This window comes from Gossypium arboreum, chromosome 3 (genome assembly GCF_025698485.1).
Source record: "Gossypium arboreum isolate Shixiya-1 chromosome 3, ASM2569848v2, whole genome shotgun sequence".
Classification (NCBI taxonomy): Eukaryota; Viridiplantae; Streptophyta; class Magnoliopsida; order Malvales; family Malvaceae; genus Gossypium; species Gossypium arboreum.
The window spans coordinates 35,651,791-35,660,206 of NC_069072.1; the positions used below are offsets into that span (position 1 = coordinate 35,651,791).

Genomic DNA, 8,416 nt, shown 5'->3' on the forward strand with positions numbered 1-8,416 from the left:
TTGATTTTCTGTCCGAAATAAGTTAAGTTGAATATTGAGATATGATGAAGTTATAAAGGATATTTATTGGGATGTTTGAGTATATGTGTATTTTCGGTCAGGTTACAGCTTATACATGAATAAAAATGTGAGTTACGAATATGTGGGTTGATGATATGAATTATACATGTTAATATGTGATTTATATGTGTTTGAAATGCATTTGTGAATTAAATTAAGTGATTATTGCTTATGAAATCAAGGAAATGAGATATATGTGCATACTTGTAGAAATGTTTATGTATTTGTTTTAAGATAAGAAAATGATTTTATAGATCGATGCGAAATCAATAATGAATTACAATTGCTATCAATGAGCTAATGTCTTTGTGGATATAATTCAATAAAAGGACGTTATCCTAACCTATGCATCGGTGGAAATTTTCGGGGACGAAAATCCCTAAAGGGGGGAGAGTTGTGACACCCCTAATTTGACCCTAGTCGGAAAGTGGTTTCGGGACCACAAAACCGAGTCACAAAAATAATTAATTGTTATATTTTATACTTATTATTTATGAATAAGTATGTGTGAAAATTTCATGCTTTAATTTTGTCATTTGGATGTGAAATAAATAAAAAGGGGCTTATGTGAAAAATCTTGAAAATGTCATAGGTTAATTGGTAGTGGCTAAAAATTGCATGGTTTGAAGCATGAGGGACTTGCATGTCAAACATTCCTTTTTCTTGGTAGTGGACGGCAAGGATGAGCATGAATGACACATTTTGGCATTTTGTATGTTATATTTTAGTTAAATAATATCAAATAGTTTTATAATAAATCAAGTTATTATATGTCATAAATTATAAAAGGAATTAAATAATTAAAAGGGTGAGAAAAACAAAGTTTGGTCTTTTCTTCTTCTCCATTGCCGTGAGTAGAAAAGAGAAAGAAGGGAAAAAAAAAAGCTCAAGACACATTTGGCCATTAGCATAGATTGATTCTAAGGTATGAGTTTATGTCATTTTTTTGTTGAAAACTTGTGAAATTGAGTTTGTATCTTAGTTCTATCTTAAACCATGAGTTATTCTCTTAGATTTTTTTATGGAAGCATGTACGCTTTGTATAGAAAATCCTATGTTTGAAATTTGTTGTTAGAAAAGGGATTAAGAGTACTTAATAGACTCCATGAGGTTAAATTTCATATGAATAGGAAATTGTGAGCTTAATTTATGAGCTAGATGCAATCCCTTATAAACCCCACGTTGAATTTCGATTTTGGTCAAGAATGTGTATTCGGCCAAGTTCTTGATGAGTTAAATTTGATTGCTTGAAGCTTTAATTTGTAATTAGTCATTAGGTGAGTTTTAAACTTGTCAAAGTTGATAAATTGGGGTTTAAATGGCTTGTTTATATTGTTAAGTTGGTTATGGTGATTTCATCAAATGATGGTTATTAATGATTTTGATAAATTGACCAAAGTGTAGTGATAAGTGTGAATTATATTTGACACGTTGCTCATGATTTTGTTGATTCGGTTATGTCATGTATTTAATGGTGGTGGTATAATGTTTGTGCATTATATGCTAAAATGACTTTAGGCTAAAGGGTAATGTATTAGTAAATTCGCAATGGAGACTAATTTATAGAATTTTTTTTAAGAGAAATTTATTATGTGTTATTTGAATGCCGAATATACTCCCAAATTGATGACATGAATTGTTTGTAATTTTGAGAAGTGGTAAGGTGAATATGCCAATTGATATTTCTTTAAAAATATTAGTATAGCATTCGCCATAGGTAAAATGTCATAAGGATGGAATTTATGCTATTTGTTGGTAGCCTAAATCCATAAAGGAGCATTCGGTTTTGGTCTAAAGGATAGTGAATTGTTGTTGAATGGCCTCAAATGAAATGTGTATGTTATAAAATGAGTATTTGGGCAGGCTAATTGATTGAAAAGTGTTTGAACCATGTTTGGGTGGAATCTAATTGAGTCCTTATGACTGTTTTAATTGTAGTAATCGGCTAAAGTGGTTATTGTGTAACTATTTATATATTTTTATTATGATAGCCGAATGTAACATAAATAAGGATGTGAATAAATTGTAGTTTCAGAGGTTGTTAATGAAGACATGAGAGTGGAAGCATTCGGTCAAAGAAGAATGGTTGTATGAAAGTAAGATTATAAATGTAGTAGTGCCTTGTAAAGTGCGTAAATTACATGACTTTGATAAGTGTTGCTTGTGTTTTGAGACTTATCAATGTTTTTTAAATGTGCCGAATGTGATTTTTTTTGAATAATAGAGATGTGATAAGTTGAATTTGTTTAATTAAGCTCAAGGACAAAAAGGGGCACAAATTTCGGATAAGGGAAAGAGAAAGTAGCTGAATAGTCGATTCGTGATAATTCGATAACATCCGAGGTAAGTTTTAAGTATTTAAATGGAATGAATATGAATTATGTATATATGTTAAGGTCAATGACTTTTCTAAATGATGGCATATATGATGTTATGTTTAAATATGTGAATGATAACTTTAAAGAGTAAATTTGTATAAATATGCTTGGAACAGCAGCAATAACGTGTTTTGAAAAAAAAAAACACCATAAATTGATGGAGTTGAATTAGAGGCTGAATAAAATATGAGATTAAAGCTTAACGAGTCTAGTTTCTTATAAAAGAAACCGTGTAAGCAAAGGAATGCCGATAATGAGATATTTAAAGTTGTGTGAGACAAAGTCGAATGACTCAAAATCCTCTGTTCTGTTTTTAGAAAATCATTATAAATTGTACAAAAATGATTATAAGATAATATTTATATGCTTAGACTCCTTAATGAGTCTAGTTTCAAAAAAATTAAACGAAAACATATTTTTAGTTTTGTACAATGAGAAATTTGATTCGTAGTGAAGAGTGGTCAGTATAGTCAAACAGTGAAACAAGGGAAATTTTAAGAAAAATCTGGTATTGATTGGCTAAGCCAAAAATTCGAAAAATTTTATGCATAAAATATATATGAGTCTATTTTCAGGGAAAATTAACGGCACTTCATTTGGAGTTTCGTAGCTCCATTTACGAATAATTTAATGACTGTTACTGAGGAAAAAAAAACAGCTTGTGCTGAATTGGTGATTATGTTGTAAACCTTGATAAAACTATTTGAGTTGCTTATAAGCTATCGATTAAATATTGGTAATCAAAGTACCAAATCCGTATTAAAGTGAAGCTATAAGCCGTAAATGACTAGTATACCTAGTCAAATTTGTTATGAATAAATTGATGTACAAGATATGTATGTGTAGTGAGGCCAAAATGGCTAACATCAAAGGTGTGTAAGTCATCTGAATGGCCCTTATGAAAATGTGTGCTATCTTTATTTGTATAATGTGGCGGAATGATCAATTGTGAAAAGTGTGTAGTATTAATTATGTGATAAGGCCGAATGGTCAGTGTGATGGATGTGAAAGTGTATAAATGTGATAAGTCCCGAAGGGCATTTGTGCCAGTACTATATCCGGGTTAAGATCCCGCAGGCTTTATGCGAGAATATTATCCTGATTTAATGTCCGTAGGCTTCGAGGTTGTACTATATCCGGGTTTTAAAGACCCGAAGGTTAAGTGCTGGGATTCAAGTAAGACTTTGATATTGAGTATCCGCAGTAAGTTACCATCAAATAAGTATTATGTATTTAAGATGTTCAGGTACGTATTACTTACTCATTGGTGGATTGATTTCGAAGTGAATTATTAGTATCAAGGAGGTATGCATATGTGATTAATATTATAACTCCAAATATGAGAATGATCTAATTGGTAATGGTATGCTTGTATAATGAAGTGTGTGATGAAATATTCTTATGTATTAATGTATATTCTGCCCAACGGCCTTATGATTTGAGTATGGGTTGTGTTCAGCTAGATGTGCCAATACAAGATAAGGAATATGTTCGGTTCTTTATGTGCCAATACGGTAATTTAGTACTTATCATGTGAAATACTTGAAAATATGGAGGTGATTATGAACAAGTGGATGGGATTATTGAAAGTTGTAAACCTGGTGAAGAATGTGCTTACCATGTGAATCAAACTTCAGTTGATGAAGAATGTGCTTTGGAAATATTCGACCGTCTAGGTCATTATTATTCGAAAGTATATATATGTGATAGCTAAGTAATGCGTTTATTGATATTATGGTTCGAGATGAAGCTCTAGATTAATTTCATCGAACAGTTGAAATGAATGACCAATGATATTGAATGAAAACACTTTGTGACTTAAAACTCAAGGCTAAAGAAAGGTGAATTAAATTATGTGAAATTTTGGCTAGGTATATTGGGTCAAATGAGATTTTACCTGGATCAAATGTGAAAAACGTCATTGAGTCAACAAAATTATTGTTTTGCTTAAAACTTACTAAGCTTACGAAAGCTTACTCTGTTCGTTCATGTTTTGGTCTGTAGGTTGTGGATTCTGACTACTAGCTCGGGGATCGTCAGTACTTCATCACACTATCTACCATTATGGCAGCCACAAGATTGGTTTATTTTATGGCATGTATAGGATAGACAATAAGTAGAATGATACTTTGACCTTCGTGTAGAAGTCATGTGATTACGGTATCTTATGGAACTTACTTGTATAAGTGTTAAATTCGAACTTTGTTTGCGTCTAGCAATTTAGTAAATGAATGATCTTTATTCAAAAAAAAAATTTTCAAAATTTTACGGCCCTGATCGGATTCCTAGTTTTCGATAACGCCTCATCCTATTTCTGTGACGGTTATGGGATAGGGGTGTTACAGGTCAGATGTATCAGTACAAGTAAGTTAGTAGCCAACTGAACAATAGCATTCTATCGGTAGAAGTCCAGATAAAAGTATGTTAGAGTAGGGTTCCTCTCTTGTTTTGACTTGTTTTGATCCCCAAAGGCCCGAATTAGGTCCTGATCATCCCCAACCACCTAAAACTCAATTAAAAATAATATAAAAATGTTTTAAATGACTTGAAGTTGATTTTAAACAATTTTAATGTTTTTTAAAGTGTGATAATATTAGGATATTGTGTTGATGTTGAATGAGAACTAGTTCTAGTTGTTTTTAATCAATATCCTTGACCTTGTTTTCAAGTAATTTTAAAGTATTTGAATGCTTTAACTTTTTTAAGGTTGAAATGAATAGTTTATATAATATGTCAAATGTTTGATGTTTTGAATTGATTATAAAAGAAAAGCTAGTCCATGTTACTTCGGCAATGAATGTGGTGCTTCACATTCGGACCTGGCGATCAGGTTGGATGTGGGGTGCTACAGAAATGAAAGGAGGCAATTGGAGTTAAACAGTTATAAATTGATTGTATTTGTTGGGAAACCTGTTGTTGCTCGTTCCATGTCATGTTATAATAAAATTGTTTCTCTACTTGGGCCATCGAAATGGGCTGTGAATAGATTTCGTTTGTGTTGTGTTCAGTCCACCTGGGTGCGGCATATTTGACAAAACACAAAACATAGTTCGATTAGAATTTTAAAGACTCCCAGCCGAATTGCTTGAAGTGATTGGATAAGCATGAAAGTCTTATTATCTATTGAGGGAGTTTTGGAGCTATTAGAAGATTGATTTATGAAGACTTTTATTTGATAAATACTCAGAATAATTAATGGGATAATTTCAACTTTTAAATAGGATTTTAAAGTCTATCCATACCCTGTTTATTGATCACTTGAAAAGAGGTATAAATAGGAAATTTTGTGCCGCACATCGAGAGAAGTTTTGGAGTGTCTTTGTTGACAGTTTTGCTTTGTTCTTATGGTTATTTTGGGGCTACAATTACTACTTTGTATAAGGATAAATTGAGTTTAAGTTAATAGGTGGTCTGAACAATTGTTGAATAAAATCAATCAATGGGCGGGACTTTAAAAACGTAAGACCGTTGTGTCTGAACTGCATAATAAAGATCGATTTTGTCAATTCTTTTCTGCTCTTATTTTGCACTGTCTGTTTTCGTTCTACTTGCTGTTAAAATGAACCTTAATCCAAATTGATTTATCATATTTACAAACTAATTATTTTTTAGTGTTAATTTATTTTTAATTTCTCTTTCTTTTTAGATTTTTAAAACACAAATTCATCTCCTCTTTGTATTTGTGAGCCAGCGCAACTAAATTAACGAATCATGAGCGAAGTTAAATGTGATTCAAAAGGAAGATTGGTTTAGGGTTGACTTTAGATACGTTTTTATTGGAAAATCTAGAAGGAAATAGACAAATTGTGCTCATTATGTCGTCCAATAATGACATCAGATTTGGTACGCCTCTTTTCGGTATTTATGGGTGAAGTATATTTCAAAACAAAATGTATAGGATTGGGTACTAAGAAATCGTTTCTGAACAAGATAACTTGAACAATGATTGTTGCAAAACACCAAAATCATTCATAGGGCTAATGCAGTTTCCTGCTGCAAGATAACATAACAAATTTAACATAAAAAAGCAGCATCGATGCCAACGCAGACAACATAAATACTACTTGCTAATCTTTCTGATGCCTTTCATTTCAACAACGAAAACGGCAGCTGTGGAAGAATCCAAGGCCCATCAAATCACCTCAACATCCCTTCTCTCATTGGTCGGTACAAAACTCTCAGTAACATGCTACTTCAAATTTCAACGACCGTAGTATTGCTTTCACAGCAGCGCTATCAACAACAACAACAATTAACGCTTCTTTCCTAATAAGTAAGAACCTTTAGCTCATGTCATCGATCGGTTCAAAACATTTGGCCGCAGTTTTTAAAATAGAAAATCTAGATGAACTATTCAACTACTCGAAAAATCTGCATCGGCTGAGCAATGCAAAATTTGAAGCATGAGCGGAGAAGGGGTTTCACACTCACTGACCAACAGCTACGGCATCAGCACCAACAACAATCAAGCGTCGTTGCAGGGGCGTAGCCAAGGAGGGGCTGGCATGGGCCCCGGCCCCCCCCTAAAATAGAAAATTTTATTTTATACCCTTAAAATTTTTTAAAAAATTTAAATTAGTAAATGTAAAATTACACTTTGCCCCCCCTAAAATTATAAAATTTAATTTAATTCTTTACAAATTATAAAAATATAAATTATAAAAAATTAAAATTTTATCCGGCCTCTCTAAAAAAATTTTCTAGCTTCACCCATGCATCGTTGTTTGTAGGATGTAGGGATTTTCAGTGAAAGAAAAACACAGTACAAAGGTACGTAAAATATTAGTGACATTTTAAAATAAATTATATGCTTAAAATTTTACTTCTGCTTTGTATTGGTAAACCTGTGTCCTTTAATTTACCGCCGTTTGAACTTTCTTTTTCTTTTCTTTTTTTTTTTTTGTTGTTTTTTCCTCTTTTGGTTTTTTCAATTCTCAGACATTGTCTTGCATGGGGCGGTCATGAGCTGTGAAACAATGGGTTTTGTTTCTTTTATTGTCTTTTTGTCTTTAATTTTCCTTCTTTAATTGCATGGGCTGGCAACCGGCAGTGTCACGAGTCCTGCTCTCCAGATATGATAAAAACATAACAAACGTTTATTAAATAGGGTAACTAAATGTAATTAATCTATATGACATTTAATACAAGTATGTTTTTTTCCTACAGTGATAATTTGAATTTAGAGTATATTTGAAGCAAGTAAACACTAAATAGGTTACAACTTAGAATTTTGAAACAAATATTATATTTATTTAAAATTTTAATAATTTATATTGTATTTATATTGTGAAAAATATTTAATACATTGATAATAAAGTAGGGATTGAAAAATATCTTATAGATAAAATATAATATTAAAAATATATATGTCAATTTTTAAAATTATTTTTGGAATAAAAATAGTTATAACCAGCAGTATACCATTTATATCTGTATAACCAACGTAAAAAATACATGAAACATATACACAATCGAATTCTTCTTAACCATCTCATGCCCATGCATTTATCGCTCACTTCTTCGATTTATTAATGATTACACAACATTTTTCAGGCAGCAGTAAAAGTTTAAAAGGATAAGTTTTGCAGTAAAATTAGCTTGTTGGCATACTTTATATTATTATTATTATTATTATTATTATTATTATTATTATTATTATTATTTTGGTGGAATAAACTGCGAATTGGCAGTCAAGGACTGATTCAATAAAGAAAAATGAAAAGTAAAAAAGACAACAATCGAGACAAAAGAGCCACATGATTTCCTAATTAATGATCATAACGAACGAAAAATTCTTGACACTTTTAACTGCTGCGGCTGCCTGTCTGAGTTAACATAAATTTTCTAGACAATACTCCTTCACTCACTCGATACTTCTGAGGATATTCCTATTCCTAAAACCGACAATACATATATATGTTATATAAAGTAAGAAAGATAAGTATTTTAAGAATATTTTCAAAAAAAAAAAAAGTATG

At 31.4% G+C, this 8,416-nt stretch overlaps 1 long non-coding RNA gene across 1 annotated transcript; it reads left to right on the forward strand.

Annotated features, from left to right (window-relative positions):
- The first annotated feature begins 862 nt into the window (after positions 1-862).
- On the forward strand, positions 863-4,666 carry LOC128290328 (uncharacterized). The gene is made up of 3 exons (XR_008280074.1): positions 863-985; positions 2,316-2,403; positions 4,443-4,666. It is a non-coding gene; the product is annotated as an uncharacterized LOC128290328 (long non-coding RNA).
- Positions 4,667-8,416: the final 3,750 nt, after the last annotated feature.